This window comes from Melanerpes formicivorus, unplaced genomic scaffold, assembly GCF_026170545.1.
Source record: "Melanerpes formicivorus ecotype bairdi unplaced genomic scaffold, bMelFor1.0.p_v2 SCAF_74, whole genome shotgun sequence".
Classification (NCBI taxonomy): Eukaryota; Metazoa; Chordata; class Aves; order Piciformes; family Picidae; genus Melanerpes; species Melanerpes formicivorus.
Window position 1 is genome coordinate 1,485,182 of NW_027142426.1, and position 25,589 is coordinate 1,510,770.

The window sequence follows — 25,589 nt, forward strand, 5'->3', positions numbered from 1 at the left end:
CAACATTCAACATCTGTTAGGCAAACACTCATTCAATAAAAGCAATGCGCATGAATAGGCACTTTTAACATCAATACTAGGAAACAGAGATAGATGCTAGCACTAATTACAGAGATCTGGTAAAGGAGGTAGGAAATCACTACCCCTCAAGCATAGCCTTGTGCACCAGACCAAAACAGTAATCACGATTCATCTTTCCTATGTTGTTAATCAACGCACACATGGTCCTAATTTCATGCTCCCAGGAGGCAAACTGACGGGACAATTGTTTTTAAACTCTACCATCAAGATGAATAATCAATGTTTGTCATACTCATTGCTCAGTAAACTAAAAGCTTTCTATTTGATGTCTGCTCTTTCATTTTAAAGCTTTCTTGATGCTTTCAGCCAAGTTAATATATTTTCTATTTCTATAGTAATCAGTAGGAAGATTAATTATCTGTACTATTGCTAAGCCTGCATTTTGGATTGCTTCGTATGGAACAGAACAAAGTAACATGCTACTATTTGCTGTGTAACTTGTGTGCAGAATGAATTCTAAACCCTGGGTAGGTGGATTTGTACTGTTATTACATCCTTTGTGTCACTGACAACTTCAACCACACATTTTGTTCCGATTTGCCTTTATACACACATGTACATATTCCTGTTTTGTATGCACAAATTATGTGAAATTAACTGTTTTTTTTTAAAGTTCTAGTAAGACTGGAGAAGTAAGTTTTAATAAAAGGGAATTCAAGCAGCAATAGGCTTCTTTGTGCCTGTTTCATATTTGAAACAGGGACCCAGAATCTTCAAAACTTGTTTAAACTTCTTTTAATAAGCGGGCATGTTTTGTGTTTCTTCTTATGTGAAGAACCTAATGACTGACAAGAAATTAACAGATCTTGGTTTATTCACTATTGTTTTTTACTGTTTCACTGCCTCATCTTTACAGCCACTACACACAAGTTCAGCCACAGAGGAGCTGAATGTGCCCTCAGAGCACCACATCTTGAATTTGGCCTAAGATATGAAAGGTAAAGCACTGTTTTTACTTCATTATAAACTATGCATTGCAGGAGAAAGAAAACCATTTCTGAGCATGAAGGAACTTCATGCTCAATCCAACCCCTCATTATCCTCTTGTTAGAGAAGTTAGGCAGATGGTTAGTTCTTCCCTAACACATCCTTGTCAAGAATAGCCTGTCATGTTCAAGGATCCAAATTTTTCTTCCATGTTACTGATGAAGATGCAGTGGTCAGTCTCTAGGTCTTGGCACACTGCTTGTACACATCTGTCCCTTTCAGACAGAGTGTTATGTTGAGTGGTAGATCAGTTAGGCCCTCCCTCTGAACTGGAAGATTCATGTGAATATATACAATGTTTTGACTTTCTCGGTGCAACTCAGCCTTCCAGGGAGTAGCTATGTGCTGACCTAAGTATAATTGTGCCTGCCTTTCTTTTGTTTATCATTGTCAGGTATATTCACATTTAGCATGTTCCTTCTCCATCTTCCAGATTTTTTTGCCCCAGTTTAAACCCAGTGACTGGGAACGAAGCATCCATACTAGCCTTTTTTAAAAAGGGTGCTAAATCAAGAGTCAAAACTCTTTAATGAATAAAAAAATACAAACCCAGGAATGTAGAGATGGCCCAGATGCTGTGAGTTATAACCAAGATACAGGGCAAAGAACAAAAAAAACCACAAAACCAAAATTAGTAACAAAACAAACCAACCCCCACAAACCTACTTAAAAGAAAATTTTATTACCCAGATTTTTATGTAAAGAGTAGCACTTTTTTTTTCCCCCTAAATCAAAATAAGGAACTCCTACTTCATTTGTACAAGAAATGTCCTGACTTTGTGATCATTAAATATCTCATTTTCCACAAAATCAAGACATTATCCATGGTTTTATGGCTGACTTCCCACACTGGTAATTACACTTTGTCTGAAAAAGTTCTTCTGCTATTTCAACTAGATATGGTTTACTCAAGTTCCTCCTATCATGAAAGGATATTGAACTTAACAGCTGTTGACTTAAATCCTGTCAGAAGATAAGGTGGGCCCTAAACCTACACACTTATATGTCAGCTAGCTTCATGGGGGTCTTCACAGATTTTTGGGGTGAAACATGCTGATTGAAAGTCACTAATTGCAGCGTAGCCTATCTAAAAACAAAGCAAACCAAACAAAACCCACCCCCAGCAGAAACGCCCTTTCACATGCCTCATTCCCGGCTCTTTTAGTTTCTCTTTAAAAAATGCAGTGTGGAAGGCTACCTTTCCTTGCCTCTATCAGACTATGTGTAAAAAAAACATTGTAAGGAAGCTGTATTTACAGCTTGACTCTTCAGTTCACAACATGGCTCCATGCAGCTGTTCACTGAATGTATGTCAACTAGTTTACTTTAAGGAACAGACAGTTCTTAAAGCCACAGTTTAACAACAATAGAAGCAGAGTTTAATCTATACTGTTTGCTGCCTACCGTGAAAATCTTAAATCTCCGAGTCCAGCCCAGGAATTCAATGGAGCAAAGGATCACAGGAAAAGGGTACCACCTCGTCCTTCTCTCAAGCAATTTGGAAGTTTGCCTAAGAGGTTTTCTATAGTTTGCTGCATCACACTTCATTTTTTCCAACTTTGTTGTGTGACTAATGTTTGTTAAACTGAAAGCTTTCTAAAAATAAAACAAAAACTAAACCAAACAAAAAAATGTCCCCAGAAAAATCAACAGAAGAAATGTATTCCAACAGGGCACATTTCCCACAGGCATTGTTGAAATGTGCTGGTCTCAGGATATTTGGACAAAAGCCAAAAGTCTGCAGTTAAATCGTCATTCCCTTAACTGTGGGATATGACCCCTGGCAGGAGAGCTGAGAGAAAAGATGAGGTGTTTGGGAAAGGGAGGGGGAGAAAAAGCAATGCCAAGACAGGTGCACAAATGGTGACTGTGACTGGAAAGGAAGGGAAGTGCAAATGATAAAGCTGTTTTTAGAAAGACCCAGCACATATTAGCTTGAGAATCACTGAATTGAACTATAAACAACAGATAGAATAACTTACATCTGAAATAGTGGAGGATACATTAATGAAGCCATGATTACTGCTTAACATAAAACACAGCAATATTGTAAAATTAACAAGATACCTAATTATTCTACTTACAGAATATATTTCTTATTATAGTGGGAAATGATTCACAACCTCAATTAACCTGTCTTAAGACTTGTCTTAGCTTGTCTAAGGCCTGCCACACTTAGAACAACTGCATAAGCAATGAATTTTAGCTTATGTCCAAACACTTCCAATCTAACCTGTCTAGGAAACAGCTAAACAATGTATTTCCATTCATTTGACTGTCCACCTAATGTGCAAACATGCAGAGCCACAGGCCGGGAGGCAGAGTCTTTGTCTCCCAAAGGCATTCAAAGGGAGTTAGAAGACAATCACGAAAAATTTTACATGGTGACTGATGTATGAGAGAAATTGATACATATTATTTACATTCATACGGATCTACTACATGGATGTGGTCATCCATTTCTTTTGCTTATCATATTAAGAAATTATGTGGCTTTCAGAGGAGAGATCACCTGGGAAAAAAAACAAAGCAAAGAAAAACGATGCCTCAGAGCTACAAGCATTATTTGTCAATATTTTATGCACATATTGATTTAGGAGAAGCAGCAAACCTTGGTATTTTGCAGATAGCCAAATCCAAAAAGAAATTATTTCCCTTTAAATCTGAGTATATGCAATAGCACATGGAGAGTAACTGAAGGAATTTATTTCCAGAATCATAAATGGCTCACATTCTGCTGCCAGATTCCTACCTTTCAAACTGAAAATTCCTAACACCAGCTCTTTGTTTGATCCCAGGTTCCATCCAAATAAATAGAAAATCTGTAAAAGCAACTAAGATTGACTTTGCAGGTTCAGTTTTAAGTCTCAGCCAGAACCCAAATCACAATTATGACTATTTCAGAGTGGGGCTGTTTGTCTCTTTGCTTTTCAAATCTAATGTCAAAGTGCATACACAAAATCCCTAACAACTCTGAGGGAAAGTGGGTTAACTGCTTTATTCATAACAATTCTAGCTAAAAAATTCTAATCTGAAATCTACTGCATTGTTGGTGATAATCACTGCAAGCAAAGTCAGAGTAGGCAGACAGCAGATGCTCCATTTGCACCACAGGATACGTTTATCCAACTTCTAACTTCTGAAAACGTTAAGAACAGCTGCTTGCAAGAAAATCTTTAAAGCAGAACATCACATACAGGCTGGAATGTGAAAAATTTGACATAGCACATGTATTTTGTGCCTATTCACATAATGTCTTCCCTCAGTCCTGCTTCTTCTCCTGTGTTATTTGAAAGTCACTGAAATTCTTTAAAAGCTTTACGGCTGTAAAATATGAGAGATATATTCTTTAAAACTTCATTTTAATTTTTACTTCCATGAATGAAACATACAGGCACAACTAGGGGAAGTATTAGGGAAAGTATTATACATAGCTACACACACAAACACATATGCACACTTACTTTTTTCCCCACAGGAGCTCATGACTGTAAAGAAAACAAATGCAAATTGGTTTTGTTGGACTAATATAAATAGACCTAAGTTTTGGTCTCCACTTTACTGATTAGAGTGCCACAGAACTCATAAAACTTTTAAAGTAGATAGGATTTGGGATTGTTCCATCTTAATCCCTCCCTTTGAAGTAATGCAATTATTTTGGACATAAAAACCTGTTCTTGGGGATGTAGAAACACACAACTGTACTCATCCATAAGATTCGAAAACTGAGAATTCATAAGCAGTATGGTTCAATTCCAAGAACAATCAATTATTTGCTTGCCAAATTCTCATGTTCCAGATTCAAACAAACTTTCAGCACTCCCCCAGCAGTATTTTTTATTTCTCACACAAATCTTGGTTTTGCAGGAGATGAAGAACAAACTGTCTTTAAAATGACACACTGATCTATTTCCAAAGGTATCATCCTTGTGAGCTACATAACTTAAAATTGCCTTGAAGAGAAGAAGCTAGGACTTCAAATGCTATAGGCATCTACTCAGTAGCAACACAAATTTACCTTCTGCATTGAGTTCAATGTCTTGAGGGACATAACACACCAAGAAGCACCACATTTATTCCATATACAGCCATGTTATACAACCCTCCCCATCAAAAGTGAGAAGCAGACTGTCTTAATGACTGTATCAGACTTTTTTAACGTGGATGGGGAGAAAACCCAAACCCCTGAAAATGAGGGGACCACTATGTCGAACACAATGACTAACAATACTTTTTGGCTAGAAGTAAAAGTTCTTATACGTCAACTACGCTAATAAAATTAATTGCCTTTCCCTATTTATCTGCTCCTAGGAAGCAATCAACTATTCCTCCCTTTCTTCCTTTCACAAAGTTAATGGACAAGCTGTATAAGCTGGCTTCCTGCAGAGCTAGAAACAAGTCTCTGTTATGCTGCCTTTCCTTCTAACCGTGTTAAAGGTACGGGCTTTGGTTCTCTCACTGCTATGCGTTGTGACTCCCACCTCCCCAACACAAGCATGCAGAGATTCTTACTGCTGAACTTGGTGCTTTTAACAAATAGATGCCTGTTAGAGCCTCCATCTAGTCCTGTTCCACAGAGAGGATGAAAATTACTCCCATAGCTTAAGTAGTAATAGAACCAGCAATGAGGATTAGTTCCACTGCTTACTATGTACTGATGATCCACATGGTTGAACTTCAGATACATTTGATGGCTGAAGATTGAAAGCTTCAGCTGCCAGGGAATCTATACACTTCTGGTTACCCTCTGTGGAGCACAGCCATCAAATCTGCAGCCAAAAAGCCTCCATTTGGAATGTGTCAGAAATCCATATACACAAAGCTGCACAAACACTTTTGGTCCACCTGAAGGATACTTGGAAGAAAAATAAGTCAAATATTCCAACTATACCAGCATCTCTCTGCAAGCAAACTGGAGCTTCCCCACTTACAGCTACTTAAGCTCCACCAAATGGTAATTATCTCCAAGAATTTAAACACAACACAATAAAACTGTCCAAAATATAGTTTTCTGAGGATATATTATTGAGAATGTTTCTGATAACTGCCAGCCTTGAAGAAAGTTTACCTCAGAATTCACCTGGTCATCACGGCTGACTTTATTCTCCTCACATTTTAATCTTTACCTCTGCAAATCCATCTGTTTTGTCCCTAACTGTGCTATTGAACCATCTCACGTTACACAGAGTAGTTTCTGCCATCAAGATTGAGTTTTTTCACTATTAAAAAAAGGATGAAGAGAAGACAGAAGACATTCAAATATTCCTGCGTGCCCACCTCTCTTTGGTACTTGGATTTGAAAAGCATGAAGTATTGCTAAGTATTACTGTTGGGGAGGGAGAAAAAGAAAATTTAAAAGATATAGCAAAGAAATGTATGTGTTTTATGTACATCTGTACTGGCAAACTCTTTAGGCATTATGTGCTATCATGTGTCATGAGGTTTTTAACTACTGAAAAAGGAAACCTAAATACACTTCTTTTTTTTCTTTTTTAATAGATTTAATGTTTGAAATGGTATTGAAACTCCAATCTGACTCCATTCAGTTTCCACTAATAAAAGTCACATCCTATGGATATCACACTTTATAATACACTTGAACAAGTAAAACAGTTTAAGAGATGCAATTTTCCTATGTATTTCACATTAAGGGCTTTTGAAAGGATGCCAAAGCAAAGATTGCTCCTTCTAGCTGTACAGTAGATGGCTAGTTCATAACTGCCTTTTTCATCCTAATTAATGCACTACTTGTCAATAAACATGGTACCTGCTAAACACTGACACAACTTGCCATCCCAATTAGCTTGAGCTTTAAATTAATTCACTGGTGCCATTTTCTGCAGTATTTTCATTCTAAATCTTTTCAATGAAGAATTGCTATTACCAGGCTCCTAGAATGTCTTTTTTTTAGTCAAAGCATCTTTGTTTTAAATTATATATTTCCAAACTCACTAGCATACAGTAATAGGAAACCACACCTTGGGGCAAATAACAGAAACTCTAAAAACAAATGCCTGATGTACAAATGAAGGCTTGGCATACGGGTTTACTCTCTCATGGCCTACTCTGACAAGATGCAGGAATGGTCCGAAGTGTGTTTAGCCTCAGGAAAAATGCCATTGCTGTGCTTCTCTAAAGAATTTCCTCTGGTTTCCACACAAGCTGCACCAGTAATGTCCAGACTCATAGCACACTAAGTCACCACAAGAGGAAGGAATCTGAAGAGAGGGCATCCTAAACTGTCATGTCACCTGTCTCTCTAAAATTGCCAGAAATAAACAGAAATTAATGTTAGGACACTGTATCAAACATGTAAGCTGTTCATCAGGAAAAAAACAACCAACCAACCAACTTAAAAAACAGCAAACTTAGTATAGTATCATAGTATCAGTCAGGGTTGGAAGGGACCACAAGGATCATCTAGTTCCAACCCCCCTGCCATGGGCAGGGACACCCCACACTAGATCAGGCTGCCCAGAGCCTCATCCAGCCTGGGCTTAAACACCTCCAGGGACGGGGCCTCAACTACCTCCCTGGACAACTCATTCCAGGGCTTCACCACTCTCATGGTGAAGCACCTCCTCCTCACATCTTGTCTTATATAGCATTTCTACTGTAATAATGCCCAAGAGGTGAAGCCAGGGTAGGCGCCAGAATGCAAGAGGTTGTAAATGATTGCCACCATGGCATACTTTATAATGTCTAGTCACAGACCAGCATGTCCCTGTGGTATTGTACATACACATAGAGAGGACGGTGACAATCACAAAGCCTTAAGATTAAAGAAAGATTCTCAATCTCAGTTTCTTTCTCACATAATTCTCTGTGAAAAGTCTTGGACATGAAGCACTAACTATTAAAAACCAACCAACCAACCAACACACAAGCACCATTTACACAAAATATTGCCCAGAAGAATTATTATGATTTCTCCCTGCTCAGAGACTCAGGGAAATAAGTTCATTTCCTCCTTTATCCATACCCTATACTGACAACTTTGAGGAAGTAATTCAGTAATTTCAATTTTTGTCTTAGCCTCTTATCTACAAAATGGGATAACAGTTTACTATCCTCCACTAATTTCAGATAACTAAGTATCCATTTATAGTGTGTGCATATAGATACCATGCTCCTGTCATAATGAGATGCAGATTTCAGTTCATGTCCTTTGGTGAGAGTCATGGTAACTTAACAAGTTTTACAACAAATCCATCATTTATATTTTTTTTCTGTATTTAAAAGGGGAATGCTTTGTATTACATTCAAGAGGGGATTTGACGTGGCACTTGGTGCCATGGTCTAGTCATGAGGTCTGTGGTGACAGGTTGGACTCGATCTTTGAGGTCTCTTCCAACCTTAGTGATACTGTGATACATAATTATGGGGCTTTGTCTACAACTCAGATAACAGAACTTCTCCCAACTGCCCAAGTTAGAGTACTAAATCTTAACCCTATTAAGGCTTTGTGGGAAAACAAACCAGAAAAAAGTCCCATACACCTAAATAACTTATTTAATATGCAGACATACAGAAGCCAAGGCTTGATCTTAGAAAATAGATGCACAGTTCTCTCTATTATAATTGGTGGAGCATTTGCTTGAGTTGTTTTGGTTAGTAATAATGTACAAGGTTAAGTTATCATAATAGAATAGTCAGGGTAATTGCTGATACAATTCAACAACTTGAAACCTAAACTACTGATGCTTAGAGAAAAAAAGCCCTCACAAAGTTAGTATGCAAACCACTTAAGCTCACATTTACAGTGACAATAAACTGAGCATTCCATAAAGTGATGTTCAAGTCACTGAACTAAAAATCTACAAGAAACATGGTGTCAAGTTAGATAATATATAATAATCTGCTATGATTTTAGTGACAGAATATATTACCCTTTATCTGGGTTTAGAAGTAAGGTTAGTTTTGTGGAATAATTTTACAGTTATTGGGCAGAAACCAAAAATACAGACCCCCATTTAATTTCTGCCTAATCTGATCACCTTCATTACTTCAGCCCAGATCCTCAAGGCATCAGACACTCTATATTCACTCCTTACCCATGTTCTGTAAAATAACAAACAAAACCAGAATTTATTTATTATTTACAAACACACCCATGTCACTTCAAATTACACACACTCCCAGAAGGAAAGCAATCATACAAGGCTTTTATGGTTTCCTTTTGAACATGGCCATGAATTCCTTTTCCCTTCCACCTCTACACTAGACAAAGCATAAAATATAATGAATTAGCTGAAACAAAGGACTCAAATGAAAAGTATCAGATTTAGTGTTCACAGGTTTTCCTGGGTCTCCTAGAAAAATATACCCATTTAAAATGCAGCTATTTAAAATGCTTTAAATACTTTCAAGTGTAGAGCTGTTCAAATACCACTTAACACATGAAGAATACAGAGAAACTCTAATCTGACTGCTTGAAGTTTCCATTAATAAAGTTACAAACCATGCATCTCACACTTCAGAATACATTGGAAAAGGAGAGAGCTTTGATATAAATCCATTATGATAGGTTAACCTAATCATCACATAGGAGTTCACACTCTTGAAAACCAAGCAATTACAAAGGTCTGAGACTTTTGAAACAGTTTGGCCACTGTACAGTGAATCACCCAATTGCTGTTCACTTGCCATGTAGAGATATTTATCTGAAATATATTACTATTCCTTCTGCAATGAAAAGGTTAAGGGATCAGTACTAAAATACAGACAGTATGAGACACTAATAAGTAGCATCTTTACATGAAATACTATAAAGCATAAACAAGTATTGGAAAAAAAGATTATATACTCTTAAATAAAATATTTGTATTACATGGATATTCACAGTGATTTTTCCTGAAATCAGACACTTTCACCCTAGATCATAAGATTGAAGTGATTTGAAATGGAAGTATTTCCTGTCCATTCACTGCCAGTTTCTGTTCCTAGAGTGATATAACAGATGACATCCCGTACAATAAATTCTTTTATTAACCATAAATTTGAGACTGCTTTAGGGATTTGAAGTGTTCAGTTTCATGCTGAAAAAATGTAATGTTATCCACAGACCATAAGCATGTGTAACAAAAACAGAGCCGCAGGTTATGCGGCTTTGATCGTGTTATGACAAAAATTCTTCCAAATTTAAATATACCTGAAAAAGCATTCACAATCATACTTTAACCTCTTCTTTTTTTTAAGAGACAATCACACTAATAAAGGATCTTTTTCTGTAGGAAACAATCACTTCTATCAAAAAAATCTCTCTCCAGAAAGTCAATACCGTGAAAAAGTTTACTTCTCGCAGGCATCTTATCTGAGGAGACAGAACTGCAACATAAATTCTAAGACCTTCAGCACTTAAATACACAGATTAAAAAGTTAAGTAGAACCTGTAATCTTTCTCAAACTTTTACCTGCCTTCATTTTATCACAGTTAAACTGAATATATAAACATCACATCCTAAGACCCCAAACAGGAAGCTACATATGATACACAATATAAATCCTTCTCAGTTTAAACCTTCAACTCAATACATAGAATTGCATTCTTAAGAGTGAATTGAGAAGTAAATCCAAAACCAGCAATTCCAATGAGAATGATAGTTTACTACAGGAATGCTACTAGGATGTGATTGTAAAGTACAAACATGGAAACAATTATTTCCTCTGCTGCAACACAACCTAACCATGCTGAGTGGGGAGAGGGAGGAAATCATACCTGCAACTACAAATCAACTTTCCACATACAAGCATGCAAATAAACTGCTGCTTACATATTGTTAACTTCTGTAATTGAATGGAATATATATATATATATAAACCCAGAATCTAAAATATATGTACCAAATGTAATGTGGCTATACTGAACAACAGTCACCCATATCTGTCAGCTTTGTTAGGTAATACCAACCATTTTTCTATCACTTACTCTGAGGCTTTGACTCCTACATTTGCTGCCAGAATGTAATGAAAAGAAAATTCTGTCCTTGCATCTCATTCTGTAGTGAGTTGAATGTCCCATTTTCAAACCTCTGCATGACATTTCACGGCCAGTGGTCCTTATTGAAAGGGAACCCCAAAAGTGAATGGCATGATTAGTGAATTATTCTTACAAGTGCAACTAAATGGAGAAACCTAAGCTATCTCAACCTGCATTATTCCTAACTAATGAATAAAAGATAAAGGTTTTGTTTCCATTGATGTTCTTAAGAAGCACCAAATAATAACTTTTCACCTGTTATGAGTCAGGCTGAGTTAGGTGTTTGTTTTGTCTCTTTGATTCCTAATCTAACCTTTTTTTTGTGGTGTAGTTAACCTACTGCTCCTGTCAGAAGGTAAACTAAGGTAGAGATGATTATTACACACAACCAACACACTTTGCTGAAAAATGTAAACAATCAAGCAAAGCTGTAACTATTTGGGGATAAATCATGTTACTGATACTGTGAAAAGCATCTTAGCTAAATATATTATACAACAGAAAGAACAAAACATTATGTATTCTTTTATAACAAAAGCTCACTCTATACATCTGGCCCTTTCTTCTCCTGGGGATCTTAATACGTGCCTTGTGAAGCAGCATCAGGAGGCCTCAGATAAAATTCTAATGTGGGAAATAAAATCAAATGTCTTTATAACAGGGAATAAGCCTTAAGTGTACTTCCTAACTACACAAATTTGTTCATAGACACTGTACTAATAGGAGGTGCTGTCTTCTGAGCAAGGTAAGAAACAGAATTATGTGAGGCCTAGTGGGTGATTCTGTAATTGTAGTGGTTACTTGCCCAAATTCCATCCACATACTATAGGCTGTGTAGTGAAGTCTCCCCCACAGGTTACAAATGAATACACTGCTCTTCATTTCCTGGCAGGAAGGGTTGTATAGCTTTACAGCGCACTCTGTATCCCACCACAGAGCTGGCTGCATTTCAACAGACGCTGAAGTGATTTCTGAAACATCATCATCTCCTTGCTTGTGAAAAACTCACTGTTTACAAGATTTGTGGTGTGAGCATTTTTTATCATTTAAAGTGTCATGCGTGCTTTGCATACTACTGTCAAACCTTTTGATGAGATACTTCTGTAAAGATATCTAGATTAACACACACTGACAGTGGGAATTTTAAAAGTATCAGAACAGTTACATGGAACATTGACTTAATCACAAAATTAGCTTAGGGACTTCCTGGCTCCCCTGTCCAGTCTTTGACTCTTCCTTCATGCTGGAGCTCACCACATCTGAACATATACTTAACCTAACTGCATAGGGAGCTTGTTTTATCCATGTCATTGAAACAGTTCCAGTTGTGGGGAAAGGACACTTTCAGTTCAAACTGTTTTAATGATGAGATTTACAATGCAACTCGCAAACAGGTGCATCAAAATAGGTGGTGAGAGGGATGGGCAAACAGCAACACCATAGTGGGAGAAAACAATTGGGAGTGGAGATTTCACTAATGAGCTTCACTGCTAAGTCAATATAAAATGTATAAAACTACACCTTGAGCCACAGAAGAGAGCAAATCCCACAGAAAGTTAACAGGAGTTTGGTCAGAATCGCACTCCGAGCTTCTAAGGATCTGCTCAGCCTTATAGGGTGAAGTCTAAATGACCTATTTATATCCCTTATCTCTAAGACTTTGAGGGGAAGCCCAACACAAGCTGGAAAACTTTGCTAAAAAGGTCTGTGATTCATCAACAATCCCCTCCTGCACTGTATTTAAAGCTCATCCAGGCAGAGCAGTCTTTGTGCATAAAGTAAATTGCACAAGTTAGTAGTTCCAACCTCCTTCCATCCTCATTTACTTACTACTGCCTATAATCAGGGACAAGCCCAGACAGGGAGATGCACTGACCCCTGCAGAAACAGAGGAGAATGAAGCAGTGCACACAGGCTTACAAGGGCTTTGACACAAGTTACAGACTGGCACCTGAATAGCTCAGACAGGGAAAAGGGATGGAATTCTTCACTGTCTGGGCAGCTGTACTGAAAGTTATTCTGGTATATTTAGAGAAAAGCTATCTATCCCTCAGGGACAGATATCCTATTTGTAAAGAGTGTTATTACTGTGTGACAAACTAAGATGTAACTTACAGTGCACTACCTGACAATACGTAAGTGTGTCCCAGGACACACCTATGCAACGCTAAAGCTTAAGCCTTAGTGCCTAAGCATCAGAAATCGCCAAACCAGCAAACGGTTCTGCTTTAAGTCAGCCATGAATACCAGTATGATTCCCCACTAAGACAGCTGTCCTGCTTCTGATACTAAAGCTTAAGCCTTAGTGCTTAGTGCCTAAGCAGCAGAAATCACCAAGCCAGAAAACAGCTCTGCTTTAAGTCAGCCATGAACACCAGTATGATTCCCCACTAAGACAGCTGTCCTGCTTCTGGTACTCGGCTCATTGGCTCTGAGTTAGTCCTGCTCTCTGCAGCACTGCCCTGTGCTGAGAAACTCTCCATGTAGGATGCTCCAGCACACTCTGAACTCATCTCCTAGTCTAGCGGGCAGTACTGTTCCCATACTCACAAAGTAGCAGCCAGCTAAGCGTGTTTGTCAAGAGGGCAAAGCACCCAGCTTTTGCACTGAAGCCAGTCACAGATGCTCAGTGCTAGCTAATTAAGCCACATTAGCCATAAAAGACAAAATCCCATCAAAACATAAGTCAGAAGTTTTGTCACTTAGTTTAAAAGGTAAAACTTCAACTCTTAAAATAAAAACCCCAAGAAACAACAAAAACAAATCCACTAAACAAACCCTTTAGTATTCTATGTCTAAAAGGAAAAGAGACTGGGGTCTTGCTTCCACAAGCAGATGACAGAGGCCTGCATATCATTTGCTTAAATCACTGTATGAAATAAAAGGATAATGTGACTATTAAAAGCCTCTAAAGCTGTAATGCTTTTATGCTTTCTGATTCCAGGCCAGTCTCACCTGAAATACATATGTTTAACTGAGCAGCTGATAGCTTCTAGTTTTAACAATTCAGGTTTACTGTTTGGACCTAAGTATTCTCGCACTGTGCCTTCCCATTAGCTAAATTAAATTCAGACACATTTTTAACCCACATTATTTAAAAAAAAAAAAACCAATGTATTATTTTTAACTCATAAAATGAAAATAATAAAAAGGGAAGCCTTGCAAACCAGATTATTCTTTGGAACTTTTTCTGTAAATAGATGAAACTCAACTATGGACATGCAAATCTCCTTTCATGAATCTTGGAATCTAACAAACCAGCCTGGTTTCACCTTGGAGTTCTACAACTTTAAAGGTTGTAGAAACAAAGAATGTTTTAATTTTCTTTTTACATACAAATACAAAACTCAAGAAAATAAGTTGATTTTATAAAGGCAGGGTGTATTTTAAGTGGCAGCATTAGGAGTCTGGAATTCCCATGGAGGACTAAGATCCTCCATTTGAAAATACAAAGCAAAATTAATTAGAAAACACAGTTTGAGTGAAAAGCATTCTTGCAAAGAGTCCTTAGAAAGGATCACCTTGAATGTGTTTGATGCAGAGGACACGCCATAACTTTTCTTCACACAAAAGCAGTCATCAACAGAGCACAACCAGATGTTGAGTTTTCTTTTCTTAGTTTCTGTAAACCTCTGTGACCTTCCTCAAATTAAAAAAGGGAACAGCATTTTTAAAGCCACAGGAGCTATCATTAGTGAAGCATTCTACGGATTTTCATTAATTCATAGCCAGCCAACCAGGAATTTTCCCACAGCCGTATACAAAAAAAGTCAGAGAAGTCACTGATTGCTTGGTTGGATTTGAATGTGGTCAGAAGTAAGATCAGAAATATCTAGTCCCTCCCACTGATATAAGAGTGAAGAACATTGGGAAGGTCAGAAATTAAAATCCTAGTCTGCCCACCAACCACGAGAGAAATTCAGCATTGCCACACTGCCACAGAAATGGTTATTACATAAGATTTTCTGACATAAAAGAATCATGTAGATAGATCAATAGAAAGCAATTATTTGGAAGCCTTTAAGCACAAGATGTGCGGTACCAAGCAAACTGCAGGCCTAGCATCTCCTCCATGTAGCATTCTCAAGACTTAAATTGATGTTGTCAAGTTGATAGGGTAATACTCACCATTCATCACAAATTATGATCTGATAGACACATGTAGGTAGAGCCCTTTGAACTCTGCATGCTCATTTGTACCTTATAGTTTCTGCCAACCCAGAGTTCCAGCAAAGAAGGAGTTTGTACTTTCAATGTTAGATCATCAGAATAAAAAGGTTACAGAAAACAGAAGAACACATTTCAACAGCACTTCCTTTGAAGACACCACAATGAGCTCAGCATTACTGTGACACATTATGCTCCTTACAGCATTTGCAAAGGAAAAGGCCAGGTACTGACTCAAAGACTGCTGGCTTGCAGACTCCATGCTGCCAAGCAGAAGGTACATCTGTCAACACCAAGGTAATCATGTCAGATCACCAAGTGGTACAAATTTGATTCAGATCAGTCATGGACACACAACTCTAATTCAGTTGAATTAACCAGATCATAAATTTCAGTTTCTGCTTCCAGGCCTGCGAGAAGAGATATGATACCTGATCTAGCATGAAATCTCCTAGGACAAAGCTGCCTCTCACATTTATTGGGGTACATCAGAATATGCAGCACGAATGATGTGCCCCAAATACAGATATAATGCCTTGCTGAATAAGAGCAAAGGACCAAATTGAAAAAAGTAAGAAAAATAAAGGGTACTCATGCACCTACAGCTTTAAACAAGAGCAACACGAAGCAAGATCGTAACATGCATCTAACAGGTTCCTAGGATATATATTCCGTATGTTCAAAAGCCATTTACATACTACTGACACTTTACTGAAAATGTTGCTCATTTGGCTTGAAGTGAAACATAGTTTCATAGTTTCATAGTTTCATTCAGGGTTGGAAGGGACCACAAGGATCATCTAGTTCCAACCCCCCTGCCATGGGCAGGGACACCCCACACTAGATCAGGCTGGACAGAGCCTCATCCAGCCTGCTCTTAAACACCCCCAGGGATGGGGCCTCGACCACCTCCCTGGACAACCCATTCCAGGGTTTCACCACTCTCATGGTGAAGAACCTCCTCCTCACATCCAGCCTGAATCTCCCCACCTCCAGCTTCATTCCATTCCCCCTAGTCCTATCACTACCTGATATCCTGAGAAGTCCTTCCCCTGCCTTCCTGTAGGCCCCCTTCAGATACTGGAAGGCGACAATTAGGTCACCTCGGAGCCTTCTCTTCTGCAGACTGAACAGCCCCAACTCCTTCAGTCTGTCCTCATAGGAGAGGTGCTCCAGCCCTCTGATCATCCTCGTGGCCCTTCTCTGGACACGTTCCAGCACCTCCACATCCCTCTTGTAATAGGGGCTCCAGAACTGGACACAGTACTCCAGGTGGGGTCTCACCAGGGCTGAGTAGAGGGGGAGGATCACCTCCCTCGACCTGCTAGCCACACTTCTCCTGATGCAGCCCAGGATCTGATTGGCTTTGCGGGCTGCAAGTGCACACTGAGAGCTCATGTTGAGCTTTTTGCACATCAAAGTGCATCAACATGCAGTAGGTAAGCTATCTGGTGTTTTCTTTCTACCTGCCCCTGGAAGTGCCTAGTCCACTCCCAAAAGGCCTTTCTATTCAGAGGTACAATGTCCTACCACTGAAATGAAAAAGCAGGGATTCTCTGGTCATCTCAAACAAAGCAATCCCTAACCTGTATGTTCTGCATTGTGCACATCTGGAGGCTGATAATTAATCTTGTTGTACTCCTTATTTCTTCTCCACATAAGCCTATTAAAAAGGTTTTGCTAGCAATGATTCCAGCCCCAGTAATGATAACATACTAAGAAAAGGATTTCATACTTAATTTTAACCTGCTCATTACAGATTAAGGAACTCATCTATGGTGAGTACTGGATTGTTTAACTCAGGCTGAAGTGGAACTGAAGAGTCCAATGTACCACTCCAGCAGGAGTGCACAAGTAGTTTCCTAAGCAAACAGACATAATTCAACTACCTGTTTGAAGACATTCATCACCTACTGCCTGAAGAGCATAGGAAGGAACAGACGGAGCTTTAAAAGTACAGAAAGAATCACGTAGTAGGAGTCCATTACTAGAATCTAACAGGGCATTTTGATTTTCAAATGTGTGAAAAATCCTCCTCTGTGGTCAAGAGACAAGGAAAACACGTGGAAGAATGGACAGGATACCAAACGAGGATGCAAACACTTCCTCGTCACAGAATTCGCTTCCTTCCAGTATTCCCTTGCTACCTGAATGATTCACCAAGAAGAGAGTACCAAGAGGCAGTGTTCTGGCATACTCATTGGATTCTTGCACCATTATCAACACAAGGAGTAATTAAACAGGATGTATGAAACAATTCTTCAAAGCCAACAGTGATATAACACTGTAACAGCTTTCAAGTGAGACAGAAATCCAAAGAATAAAATACCTCCCAAAACATGTGCTGATGGTTGCTAAACCTCTAATCCAAGCTTAACTTATTTTTAATAATCAGGTCAAACTCTGAGACAACCAATCCCTACCTGGACATTTAATTTTCCTCACATTCTTGGAATATCTCCACACAGTGGCAAGAGGTGACATGAGGACTAGAAAAATTACGTGATCTGTACATGCGGGCTCATGTATTATTGCTTGTATTATATTTTTATAAGTTGTTCTTACCATAAAAACCCCCTTGCTAAGCTGCAGCTTCCCTTGTCTGTCTGGAATATGCTTCTGTGAAGCTTCCTCAGTGAGCTCTTGAAGTTTGTTTGGTATTCTCTTTTGTGTTTTTATTGGTTGTTTTGTTGGTGGTGGTGGGTGGGCTTGTTTAGATCTGTTGTTGGATTTTGTTTGGTAGGGTTTTTTTAAGACCTGAAATTTGTTACTTGAACATGCTGTAGTTGAACTGTCCAGAGGACTAAAACTTATTCCAGAACCATCAGCTTTGCCTCATCTTGTTCTGTTTTTACCGTGATGGTCTTCTCTGGTGCTCATTCCATCTCTTCAGCCTCCAGCTCTGCGATGTTTGGAAGACTAAAGACTGTATTTTGGGCAGGTATTTTGCACAGGTATGACTGACAGTTACGGCTGGACTGGCAGCTGCTCTGACTTGCCTTGACATAAACATTTCATTTTTTAGTGCTCTTTCTACTGGATGAGAAAGAGCACTAAAAGTTTCTCTGAAGTACTGTTAAATCACAGGAAGTTTGCTTCCTCAGAATCACATTCTGCACACTACAAATTATTCAGAGGCCTACTTCCATTCTTCAGTCACAAAACTACAGTTAGACAGTTTCTTCTAGGGGCATTTGACTGAGAGCACACAATAGAAAATGCCCCATGAACAGAAGAGCTGACACATCACTTGATGGGGTGCTTGGTGCCATGCTTTAGTTGATTAGGTGGTGTTGGATGATAGGTTGGACACGATGATCTTGAAGGTCTCTTCCAACCTGGTCTATTCTATCCTATCAGGTATCTGTTTAACTTCTGAGTGTTGCTGGTTGTAAACAAAGCAATTTGTACGACAGAAAGCCTGGCAAGCAGAGACTCATTGAAAGCTGTTATTAGAAGACTTAGCAAAAACTCAAGCATTGACACAGTGAAATCAGATTCATCTTCACTGTTAAGTCAGTTACTCCAAAAGTTTTCAAAACCAAAACTCAGACCCTTATCTACACACATGGCCAACCAAGAATGGCTGTGCTCAAAGTGGTTTCAAGGCAGGTAAGCAGAAATGCTGCTGAAATACTGAAATGAAAACCATTTCAGAATCTGCAGTTATAAAATATTTATGAACTTCAGAAAACATAGCATTAAGAATGTGTATATTGATTAGGGAAAGATTTACTGATAGATACCTGAGTTTCAGGGGCAACGTTATTTCTAAGACAGAACACTGGATACACGTAGATCCAGAGAAACAGGAGAGCCACTAAAGTTCAGTAAGAAAGATTTAGAATAGAATAGACTAGACCAGACCAGACCAGAAGAGACCTTCAAGATCATCATGTCCAACCTATCATCCAACACCACCTAATCAAATAAACCATGGCACCAAGCACCCCATCAAGTCTCCTCCTGAACACCTCCAGTGATGGTGACTCCACCACCTCCTCAGGCAGCCCATTCCAATGGGCAATCACTCTCTCTGTGTAAAACTTCCTCCTAACCTCCAGCCTAAACCTCCCCTGGTGCAACCTGAGACTGTGTCCTCTTGTTCTGGTGCTGGTTGCCTGGCAGAAGAGACCAACCTCTGCCTGTCTACAACCTCCCTTCAGGTAGCTGTAGAGAGCAATAAGGTCACCCCTGAGTCTCCTCCTCTCCAGGCTAAGCAACCCCAGCTCCCTCAGCCTCTGCTCATAGGGCTTGTGTTCCAAACCCCTTACCAACTTCATTGCCCTCCTCTGGACTCGCTCCAGCAAGTCAACCTCCTTCCTAAACTGAGGGGCCCAGAACTGGACACAGGACTCGAGGTGAAGCCTAACCAGTGCAGTGTACAGGGGCAGAATGACCTCCCTGCTCCTGCTGGCCACACTGGTCTTGATGCAGGCCAGGATGCCACTGGCCCTCTTGGCTGCCTGGGCACACTGCAGGCTCATCTTCAGCCTACCATCAACCAGCACCCCCAGGTCCCTCTCTGCCTGGCTGCTCTCCAGCCACTCTGACCCCAGCCTGTAGCTCTGCATGGGGTTGTTGTAGCCAATGTGCAGAACCCGGCACTTGGATGTGTTAAATCTCATGCCATTGGACTCTGCCCATCTGTCCAGCCTGTCGAGGTCTCTCTGCAGAGCCTCTCTACCCTCCAGCAGATCAACTCCTGCCCCCAGCTTGGTGTCGTCAGCAAATTTACTGATGATGGACTCAATGCCCTCATCCAGATCATCAATAAAGATGTTAAAGAGCATGGGGCCCAGCACTGATCCCTGGGGCACACCACTAGTGACTGGCCGCCAGCTGGATGTGGCACCATTCACCACCACTCTCTGGGCTCGGCCCTCCAGCCAGTTCCTAACCCATCGCAGTGTGCTCCTGTCCAAGCCACGGGCTGACAGCTTGGCCAGGAGTTTGCTATGGGGGATGATGTCAAAGGCCTCACTGAGGTCCAGGTAGACTACATCCACAGGCCTCCCCGCATCCACCAGGCAGGTCACTTGATCATAGAAGGAGATCAGGTTGGTCAGGCAGGACCTGCCCTTCCTAAACCCATGCTGGCCTGTAGCCATCAATTGCAATGCTCCAGTCATGCAAGTCGTCCCACCTCGTCTCTGTGATGGCAACTACATCATAACTTTCCTGCTGCAACAAGGCTTCCAGCTCCTCTTGTTTGTTGTCCATACTTCGTGCATTAGTGTCCATGCACTTCAGCTGGGCTGCTGGTTTCACCCCTGACTCCAGCTTAACACCCTCAGATTCCTGTCTGGGAGGACTGGTTCCAGCCCCTTCCCCCTTCAAATCTAGTTTAAAGGCCTGTCAATGAGACCTGCCAATTCCCTTCCTAGAATCTTTTTCCCTTTGAGGGACAGGCCATTCTTGTACACTCTGACCTTTCCCCTCTTTCTTACCTGTACTTCCCATTGTTCCTTAATATTTATTGCCTACACACTTTGACTCACTTCCAAAACTTATACCTGCTTGCTTTACATCAATACCATCCATTTGATGAAGGGCCTCTTCTCCAATCCACAGAAGTCAACAAGAATATTGAAGTACACATTCATACCCGGTTTGGCTGGCAGAATTTTTGGATAATCAAAGTGATAATGTACTTGTTTTATGTTAAGCAAATAAATCAGTCTATCGGTTACTGGCATAAGCCTCTATTCACTACTTCAGTAAGAATGCATCTGGTTAAAGTCTCTATGAGAAAATCATGTAGGATTTCTGGGTATCAAGACAGGTGTTTCTATTGAGAAGAGATGGAAAAGACAAGCAGCTGGACCATGTAACAGCTGTAAAATACTACATGCATTAAAAGATAACATTCTTTTTCAAATTCACACTTAAATTTTGATCCTTTTGATCCTGAAGCCTCACATTACCATAAGCTAAAATTATTTAGTATCAACTCTTCTAGCCACAGTTCCTTATTTTATATTTACATAAGTTGCACTTCCATAAAATAATTTTTCATAACTCATATGGAGAGAAGGATTTAACAAGCAAACATCACATTTGTTATAACTTTCACGTGTTTTTCTAGATGTGATGTATTTATACATACGTGGTACAGACACACCAGTATTAACCTCAAGTTTCAGACAAGAAGTGCATTTCAAATACATTTCATTATAGTGGCAGCAGTTACATAAAACCAAAGCAATATACTGTAGAAATAAACTACAATTTTACTTTTAAAAATGGCATTCAAGCTGAGGAGTTCTCCGGTAACACTTCACACTCCTCTTGGCTTGTTTGCTCCTAAAAAACATGCTACGTTAATGGGTAAAATTCAGCCTTTGAGCAGGGAAATTCACATCAAAGCTTTGTTTCCTCATCTTTAGACCGCTCTGTTGGAAAAGACAGCTTGTCCTTATTAAACACCCCTTAAACGTTGCAGTTTTAATTAAGTAACATCCATGTTATGGGAACATTATCAAATCATTAAAGAAAAGCTAGCATTGTCTAATTATGACTGCTTCACATCTTTTCACAAGCGGACTATAAAGCATTAATCTATTAAAGTACAACTTGTTCTTAAGTAAGTGTCTCAGGATTTCAAATTAACAAGTCTGATACAGTAGTTATACACTAATACTTACTCAAAAACAGATTTTGGAGGAAGTAATGAAGGGTTCAACATCTAAACTAAGGGATGTGATCTAGAGAGGAAATTAATCCTATCTATAACAGTCCTAAGGGACTTCAGCTGTAGAAACATGAAGTCAATATCTTATGAATTAGCATCATACTTAAATTGCCCAATTTCACATAAACATACACAGAAATATATCCTTTTTTTGTCAATACTGGCAGTTGGTTTCAATTATGTAAGACAAGGTTACATTGCCATAATTTTGTTCTCTAGGTTATGCATTCAAATGCTCATTCTGAAAACACATCACTTAAACTGCGCAACCTCATGCTTCCTGAGGAAACATTTATCTGCTTGTTTAAACACTGACATACTTTGGCTACTTTGTGCACTTGAAAGTTAACTTAAATAGGCAGACTGTCATCAAGACTTTTTGACAGGGGAATAAAAACAGGGCAATGTGCTCTGCTGCATCACTTGATAAATGTAACTGAAAAAAAAAGAAAGGGGGGGGGGGGGAAACAAACACCACCACACAACAACCCAAACCAGCCCTGGAGTGACCTCAAAGCCAAATTCTAAGCTAAACAAAAGCACTACAGATGCCTACCTGCATGACCAACCATGCTTGCAAAGCTCAGCACTAACCCTGTTGCATTGTATCTGATCAGAGAAACACGCTAAGCTTTAAATGACACACCTAATCAATTCTACACTGCTATCACATCATTCTATATGCCAGTGGACAGAAAACTATGTATCCTAAAAATTTAGAGAAGAACAAAAAAAAAGAGGAGGATGCAGAACTGCTGGCATCTGGTCTGCAGAGCTTTTAACCAGCTCTGGAACTGCTACAGATTAAAGAACCCCCTGATGGTAAACATTAACACCTTCTGCCATGCTTCTCCTTAGGTCTGTTTTCTGCTCAATACCCTTTAAAATCTTTAAATACTCTGCAAGAGAAAAAAAAAAATATTTTAACTGGTGAAAAATACTAAGAAATAAAGGGAGAAAACTGAACTCTGCTAAATTATTTCTTACAATTGTGCAGAGTATTTTTCATGTTACATGAAGTTCCCCAAACATATTTAGTTGAGAAAATTATTTCAGTATGACTTAGCTCTGTGCTTTGAAAAATCCCAGCTGTAGAAAAGAATGGGGGTGTGTGGGAGGGATGCTTGAGGAGATAAATGTAGAGACATAACACCATGAACCTAAAGAACAATGAGAGGCAGAGCTCCTGATAGTGCAACGGTAGGAAATGGGGATCTTCAGAGTCTCTGCTACAAAACAGAAAAGGAAATAGAAAGCTCCTTAAATAAAGAGCATAGAAGACAACACAAGGAGTGTTTCAGGGAGGAACTCATGAGAACAGATTCCCAGTATGTCCAATAAGCTTTGCTTAGCAGAGCAAAGGAAGGTACAGCTCTCTGTTAACAAGGGTGAAGAAAGGAAAAAATAAAGAGGTTTGATGAATGCTGTTTTATTTATTCTTTCTCATCATACAGACTCATTAAATTTTAGCTTTATACTGAACACGGTTCAGTGCCAGGAACTTCAGAGGAATTAAACATATGAAAAAGATTACTCATGTGTGCAGTCCCATTAGGCTCTACGAAACAACTTGAGAGTAAAGTTGCTCAAGTGTTTAACACCGAATAGATGAATCTGAAATGTATTCAAATCATCATCAGAGACCAAGACTGTCTTCTCTGTACACCTCATGGCTGGTTTGCAGGATGAAAAATATTCAGACTACTTTTCCAGAACAGCTCCCCATGTGGACATACTTATTCTAGATTAAAAGGCAGCCTTCCTTGATTTATTTTTTCTGGATAAAGGTATGCATATGATGTAGTAAACCAATCCATATGGAAAGCTACTTTGCAACACCATTCTGCTTTAAGCAAACGTTCTACCTGAGTCTGAAAAACGTTTAAGTGTAGGAGTATATTAAAATTTCAGGTAAACATCAATGAAAGAAGTCCTAGACTTAGCAAAGTCAATCCCCATTCTCAAATCCCAGTAATTCTTAGCAACGCTGGTGTTAAGATACTTGTCCTGCTTTCCTACTGGAGACATCACAGAACCACAGAATCATTCAGGCTGCAAAGGACCTTTAAGATCAATACAACGAGCTTCCAAGACAAATGCCAAAGCATAACTAGAGAAAGCTATTAATGCATCCAAATATTTTCAATAGAAGTTATTAAAGAAAAAAAATCATATCTAAAGCTTGCAGTTTTTACAAATATTAGCTATTAAGAACAAGCTGTGAATCAAAACATCAAGTACCTCCTCAACACATTCTTTTAACCATAGCCCAGTAACATACAGTCATCAAGTTAAGCTTTTACTGCCACAATATATTGAGGAAATGCAAAGCTGTATTTTGTACAGTGAAAAGAAAATGAGCATTATTTGTACAAATATACCAAGCTGAAACACACATTTTCAAAATCAACACTCAATAAGAAGATGAAGCAGGTAGAGAAAGCACACCATACATTCAGTTGTAGCAGAGGAAAATATCCCATGTCTGTGCATCTAAACACACATAAAAATACCCAGCTATCTGCATTTGATTTCTCCCTAGACTAAATTACTGTTAAAGTCAACTATTTTTCTAAATTGTTTATTTCTGCTGTCGAGAATTACCTCAATTCAAATGCTTCATTTGATGAAATTTAGACATTTTTACTTCCTCTATGAAGAATGCTGAGATTTATTCACGCCCTTAACATACGTGAATTAGATACTACTTAAAATAACCTGCAATCAAAGTATCTATTTGAATAGGCCACAATTCAAGGCTTGTGTCTTTTCAATCAGTCAGTGTCCCTGCAGTGTTTAGAGTGGCAGAGGGGAAGTGGCCTGTGGTTAAACAGAGGAAATACCATGGAATTTTAATAGAGCAAATAGTCTCTCTACTTCCTACAGGGTACTACTTCAAAGGCAGCCCTGCTCCAGAGCAGACAATGTGTTAGAGGGGCCATCAGTCATTTAATAGTATGTCAAATCTACTCAAAACTTACATGCAGACCAAGAGAAATACCACATAACTAAGACAATGGGTACCATCCTGAATTCATTAGTAAATGCTGCCCTGCCTGGATTACACAGACAATCATAAGAAAGACTGGTGTTACAAAATTGGACTATTAAATTATCACTACACAACTAGACAAGATACCTATTAATTGGGTTAGGGAAGTCTGACCTTGAAGCTGAAAATATAACAAAATCAGAAACCAGCACAAATACTTAATAATCTAAAGTGATACAATTATTGTGAGCAATAAAGACAATCTTATGCCAATTAGAAAGAGGATAATTTTTACTAATCTACAAGCCAGCCAAAACAGTTGTATTTAAATAATTATAATGTAACACATTAATGCATTAACTAAACAAAAATACATCCATTACAAACTGAATCTGCATATTTCTATAAACGTCAAAATATGCTAATCAAGCGTTATGACTTTTGGTAGTAACACTTTACTTAATAGCTGATGCATAACTTGACGGAAATACCCACAGAGGCTGTCAAGAGCCTGTGGGGTACTCTGCCTATGTCTGGTGAAACATACAATAGACACACTGAGCCAAAGCATTTTACTCCTAATTCTCAGTTTAAAAGTTCTAAGAAAGGAAGTCTAAACTTTCAACAGTTCCATCCACCACAAAGACTTAGGTCTTAAGATTTATCAGGGTTTGAAGTCTGTTTTCCAG

General features: G+C 39.0%; 2 protein-coding genes across 2 annotated transcripts in view; both read right to left on the reverse strand.

Moving 5' to 3' along the window:
- Positions 1-25,589, reverse strand: part of IL17RD (interleukin 17 receptor D) — a 50,745-nt gene that overhangs the window by 24,116 nt on the left and 1,040 nt on the right. The window lies entirely within an intron of this gene.
- Positions 1-25,589, reverse strand: part of HESX1 (HESX homeobox 1) — a 48,093-nt gene that overhangs the window by 3,288 nt on the left and 19,216 nt on the right. The window lies entirely within an intron of this gene.